A 6,923-nucleotide genomic window follows, 5' to 3' on the forward strand; every position below is an offset into this window, starting at 1 on the left:
AGCTGATCCTAACCTTTACTTTAAGGTTGAAGATGACAAGCCTCTCATACTGGTGTTGTATGTGGATGACCTCTTTCTAACAGGTGCAAACCCTCTCATTCACAAATGTAAGAGGGAGATGGCTTCTGAATTTGAAATGAAGGACCAAGGACTTGAAGTGTGGCAGAAGCCAAGGGAAATTTCCCTATCTCAAGGAAAATATGTGGTAAATATATTGGAAAGATTCGGTATGATGGACTGCAAGCCTGTGACTACCTCGAGGATCTTAACTTTTAGAAGTTATATGGTAGTGATGTCAGACCAGACTTGGGAAATGCCTCTGAGTTTCAAAAACTCATTCGCATTGATGTTCTTGGTGAACCTCCGTCCGAACATATGTTTTGCAGTTAGCATTGTGAGCTCATATTTGGTTGAGCCTCACTGGATTGATGCCAGGAATCTTCTAAGATGTCTTCAGGACACAATCTCTCATGGATTAAGATACACTGCCGGAAATGTGAGACTACTTGGATATACTGATGTTGATTGGGCAGGCAGTGTGGTGGACCGTAAGAGCACTTCCGGGTACTGTTTCACCTTGGGATCTGCTTCGATATCCTAGATTAACAGGAAGCAGAAGTCGGTGGCTTTGAGCACCGCCGAAGTAGGATATATTGTTGCTAGCATAACGTCGTGTGAGACAGTCTGGTTGCGAAAGCTCTTCAGTAAGCTGTTTGGATTTACATTGGATACCACTGTGATTCTCTGTAACAACCAGAGGTGGGATTTGATTATTGAGGAATCTCGTATTTGTCAATTGCTCCAACAGATAGACATCATCTGGGATATGGTAAGTCGATGAGCAAGGAAGCTCCATCACATTAAGATGATGTACAGGTTGATACACCTTGTCAAAGCCCCAAGGAAAGATCTAATCTGTGATTTTCCCAAACAACTTGGAGTCGGCAAGAAACCCTTGTACAAGGGTCCTACATGTTGCATACATTGAGCTCTGGGAGCTCTGAGGGCTTGCGGTTCCTACTGGAGCAACATATGACCACAGGGTGACTCACCCTCCCCTGGTGGTGCACACTGGAACAAGATGATTCACTCTCTTGTGGGACAAGATGGTTCGCTCTCTTGTGGAACAGGATGATTCGCTCTCCTGTGTAGCAGGATGATTAGTTCTCGTGTGAGGCCTGGATTGATGTGTTCTCCACGGCGATTGTAGCAAGATTGATGTGTTCTCCTGTGAGGACAGGATTGATTAGTTCTCCTGTCGAGGCATCCTACCCATGTAGTCTGGGACTCATGGGAAGTACCTCTCATCTGATCAATGAGCAGGGAAATGAAGTTAGGGACCATAGTAGTACCGATGGATGCATCGTTGTATCTACCGTACTCCCTACGCTAGGATGACCTCCATTGATCTGGGATCAATGATACTGGTCTGGGACCAGTGGTAGGAGTTTTACCATACTATGACGCTGACTTCGGGTTGGTTGAGACTAGTCTGGGACCAGTGGTACATACTCTGAGACTGACTTCGTGTCAGTGCAGTACTGGTCTGGGACAAGTGAGAGTGGTACATACTATGACGCTGACTTCGGGTCGGTTGAGACTGGTTTGGGACCAGTGGTACACTCTCTGAGACTGCGATACTGGTCTGGGACCAGTGGTAGGAGTTGTACCATACTATGACGCTGACTTCGAGTCGGTTGAGACTGGTCTGGGACCAGTGGTACATACTCCGAGACTGACTTCGTGTCAGTGCAGTACTGGTCTGGGACCAGTGAGAGTGGTACATACTATGACGTTGACTTCGGGTCGGTTGAGACTGGTCTGGGACCAATGGTACACTCTCTGAGACTGCGATACTGGTCTGGGACCAGTGGTAGGAGTGGTACTTACTATGAAGCTAACTTCGGGTCGGCTGAGACTGGTCTGGGACCAGTGGTACGCACTCTGAGACTGACTTTGAGTCAGTGGAGGATGATACTGGTCTAGGACCAGTGGAGTTGTACTCACTATGACGCTGACTTCGGGTTGGTTGAGACTGATCTGGGACCAGTGGTACATACTCTGAGACTGACTTTGAGTCAGTATGATACATCCTCGATCATTTCTTCTTCTTCATAATTTGGACAAAAGCAGAGCAGAACAGAACAATGCAAGAGCAGAGCAAAACAGTACAGATCAGTGCAGGGCAGAACAGGCAGAATAGAGCAGAGCAGGGCAAGGGTCAGGCTATGCAGGGCAGTGCATTTGATGGATGAATAGTAACGACCGATAGACAAATTGCAGATGAAGTTCTCCATGGTTGAGAGGGAGTGTTAAAATTGGCAACCAGGGAAAAACTTCATGTGGGTCATCTTATTCATGGTTGATAATATTTTTATTAGATTCCTCTCGTCGAGAGGTGTAGGATTGATATAAATATCATCCGATTCCGATAAGTATTCATGGAGATATGAATTTATTTTGATTATGGAATTTTTATCAAGCCGACCTACAACTCATGTAGGCTCAGAAGCCCAACAGTCGCATCTATTCACCCACCAACGTTGTGTATAAATATAAGAGGACTTTTCCTCATTTGGACTCACTCATCTCATCACATCTCTCTCTCTCTCTCTACTACGCAGAAATGAGTCTCTTCTCTACTGCGCTGAAATGGGTCTCTCTCTCACACATGTGAAGCTAGAAGCTGTTGAACTTGAAGCTGCAGCTGCAGAAGTAAAGATTGAATTGCGTGGCCTAGAAGATCTCCTCTTTGGAACTGTGCTGTAGGTTCATTAGAACCTCCTCTGAAAGCCACAACTTTTGGTGGTGGAATGAAGTCAATCCGATGAACGGTTTGCAAGATATCGACTGCCCTAGTTTGAAGCCGAAAACTGCTGAAACTGAAGCTGCAACTACAGAAGTAAATATTGACCTACGTGGCCTAGAATATCTCCTCTTTGGAACTGCGCTATAGGTTCATCTGAACCTCCTCTAAAAGCCGCAACTTTTGGTGGTGGAATGAAGTCAATCCGACGAACGGTTTGCAAGATATCGTCTGCCCTAGTTTGATAATGAAGCCGCTAATGCTGATGCTATTGGTCTAGGGTTTGCTACTGCTGATATGAATCAGATTTATTTTACTATTTCTCTCTGCTGAATTATTGAAGATAAAAGAAGATTTGATCAAAGGGTTTCCCCACACATTGTGGGGTTTGTCCCTGGCTAGCCGCCACATCTTGTGTCTGTTGTCTTGGCTTGTTTTCTGTCGATCGTTTAATGTTCTATCTGCACTTTACTTTATGTACATGTGATTGCTAATCTTTGGAACATAATAAGGAAAAGAAGTAAACTGTTATAAGCATAGAACATACCATAACTTAACAATCTTACAGTTCTTGACATTTCAACAGGAAATGCCATCCCCATGTGGAGCCACTGTCAGGTTCCTATAATAATAGGATTCATAATTTTGAATTGGCTATGGTTAGTCTTGTAATATTGTACATACTTTTGCTCTCTGCAAAAAGTTTTCCATATTAAAAAATAAAAGACGTAAAGAGGGTATGTCCTAAAAGAATAATCAAAGGACAAAAAGAAAGAGAAAAGATCAAAAAAGTACATGTATGGGAATGGCTTAGAAGAGTGACTTGATGTGGAGGATCGATATGAGACACTTTGGAGTGATGGAGTTACAGCGATGTGGATGCCTTGGTGGCAACACTTGGGCATGGGTTGAGCCGAGACTCAACTACTTTGGACAGCATGTTGCAGATGAGATGAGGACTACTTCATGGACCTGAGCATGTCTTACACTTATATGGAGATGGACTCTTGATCGAGTTGAGGGTGTGACAGGATGTTTTGAGAAACGACTGATGGTGGCATGAGGATGTGCATTCTCATGGTTTGAGCGTGACAGTTGGATTGATCACCCGTCTAGTTCAGACATGGGAGCTATAGCATGTACAGAGATCTGTTAGCATTTGTTGGAGTATCATGGCAGCAGTTCACATGAGGACGATACATGATGAGGTCGACACGAGATGTTGCAGTGGCATGTAGCTTAGATGGAGGGATCAGCCTTCCGTGATGGAGAGCAGCATGTTGAGATTGCGACAGGGTGATCGATGATCATGGATTGAGATGATCTCTGATGTGTGACATACCAATAAGGTGTATAACTTGGTATGATGATCTTGGTGACAGATGGTTGTTGAGGCGAGACATGGTGGAGACAGTGGCTCTACATATGTTGCAGATATGTTTGCAGTATGTGGAGGAGTTGACATCATGGTTGATCTTGGTTGGTGGCTACCAGGATGATATGTTGTCGAGGACGACAACGATTTCAGGTGGAGGAGGATGTAATGCCTTCGGAGTTGTGCGACGGTTGGGCGTCGGGCGACCGGGCGCGCGCGCACGACGGGCACGTGTTGGAGGTGCGACGGGCGGTTGTGCGACCGAACGACGGAGGAGCGACCGACCGATGTGCGATGATATGTGACGATAAGTGAAACGACTAAGGCACGGAGCATTGCTTATACCCATATGTGAGGAGCGTTTGCGATGGGGGTTGGCCGACCCATGGTGGAAGGGTGTGGCCGACTTTACAAGCGCCCGAACGATGCGAGTATGGGGTGTGTGGGCGGTCGGCTGGGCAGCCCACCCACACACGAAGATGGCTATATATGTTGGAGTGTTGGAGCTCAAAACTCAACCAATGAACTTCGCACTTCTCATACGCACTTCGCTCTTGGAGGAGAGACACTTGTGCGCAGGTTTGAGGAGAGATGAGCGCATAGCTCATGCGCTCTCCTTGGTAGAACGCACTTGGTGGAAATGCTCTTGGTGAGAGGTGAACGCGTTGGGCAAGACGTGCCCGAGTTGATTGTGCGGAGGTGTTGTTGTGCCGAGACTTGGCGAGGGTGTCTTGGTGGCTCAGGTGAGCGCCCGCCCATCGTGCAAGTGTGCACGAAGAATTGTTGAAGTGTTGGGTTGTGAATGGAGGTGTGTCTCGGTTGGAGGCGCCCATGTGTGGCGACTTAGAGGTGCGCCCAAGTTGGGCAAACGACATGATCGTGAGGTGAAGGTTGGAACCGGAGGTCATAGAGTTGGGCAGGTGGTACTACATGCTGTTCACACGATTTGGGCGATTTCCAAGAGTTGGCAAGTGGGACTGCATGTGGGCAAGTGTACACGGTTTGGGCGTTTGAGACCAAACGAAGAGCGATCCAGCGAAGATGTGCGACGAGGTGAACGACGGGTTGGTGAGTTGTGCGGCGACCGTGCGGAGGTGCCGACAAGCTGCGCAACCGAGTTTGCCGATGTTGGAAATTTGGCTAAGTATAAATTTGGGGTTTCCCAAGGACTTAGCCTATACTTTGTAAAAGTGGAAAATTATACATATATTGATATTCAGGCAAACTCATATTGCAGGGAGTTGCCCCTCCCTTTATACTGTTGTGTATTTCTCTTGTTTAATGTTGTTGATAATGAATGTGTATGGGTGTTCATTGGTATAAAGGCTAAACATAATAATACTTGGTTGCGAAACACAAACTAAGTAAGAGAAAGTGAATTAGGCGTAGTCCACGAACATAAGTATTGGTGAAAAGAAAGTGTTTGGTGGTGCCGCACCTCGCTATAAGTGGTTGAAAGACTACCGCAGGTGTAGGGGCGTGACAACGTGCCTCTGGTGTCGGAGAGGAAAATCATAAGTCCCAGTATTTGGGATATCTATAGTCAACCTCTCTAGGTTATGATCCAACTCCGCCAGTACCTCTGCTACCTCTAGTTTGGGTTCTGCAACTACTATAGGATGGTCACCCCGCTTGTCAAAACATTGTAGCCCTGTTGGTCGAACTGGGCCCACATCTACATATGCATTTCGAATAATTAGCCTTGAAAGACCAAAAACACATAAAACTTTAAAATTTAAAAAGAAACATCAAAATGAGGAATTTTTACCTAAGTCACCCCACTATGTCCCTATTTGAAGTGGGATATCCAGTCACCCCTGTAATCCATCCCTGCATACAAGAATTCCTCGATCGATATGATCTGTTGACCCAGCCACACAAAAAAATCAGGAGCATATCCCACCACCAGACCATCACCTCCATGACGAGCCATAAGCAAAAGCCACCTCAGCATTAGTTGATCCAGGTGGATATTGGTGGCCACCCACCTATTCCACCTAGACCCCCCATTTAGTTTCATCTATTTCCTTGTTTATTTCATCATTTACTATTTTTAGCTGTGTTTCGGGTCCTGAACTTCCGGAGCAGTTTTGACCCCCCTAAACGGCATTTTTTTGGGGTCCGTAGTAGGACCCTTGTCATAGGCATGGACCTACAGCGAAACCTTTCATACTCAGTGAGACCTTTCCAACAAGGTATCGTATGCACCATGACCAAGTTACGACCCTCGAAAGTTGGCTACCCAACTAACCCCAACGGAGCCCATAAAATCCTAGTGTTACATCTCCTAGGGTTAGGGTTTTGGTTGTTTAGGGTTTTCTCATGTTTTCCAATAATAGATAGTCCCTTGAGCCTCATTGTAACACAGTTCAGAGGCATGTAGCCACCACATCTCTTCTCAGAGATAAGCTACCATCCCCCAAGCTATCTTATTTCCATTTTGTTTGTAAGCATAGTTCAATATTTTTCTACTAATGGAATGAAGTGTTTTTTCTGTTGCATCTCTATGTTTATGATTATATTTATATGTTGTTGCAGTATTGTTTAAGTTCAGATCATTAGTAGATCTCGAGGCCCTCCCGCATCCACCAAAATATGTTGTGGGCTAAGGAGTGGAATCCTCTCTAGAATGAAAGAACGAGAATGGCACCATAACTGAAATTCTTTAGTCTACCATTCTTAGCTCTGATCAGTTGTCCTTTCATGTTGACAATCATTGCCTCGCACCAGTTAAAAGCCGTA

The sequence above is a fragment of the Pinus tabuliformis genome, chromosome 5_2 (genome assembly GCF_031772625.1).
Source record: "Pinus tabuliformis cultivar Carrire ecotype Pingquan chromosome 5_2, CPIR1, whole genome shotgun sequence".
Lineage (NCBI taxonomy): Eukaryota > Viridiplantae > Streptophyta > Pinopsida > Pinales > Pinaceae > Pinus > Pinus tabuliformis.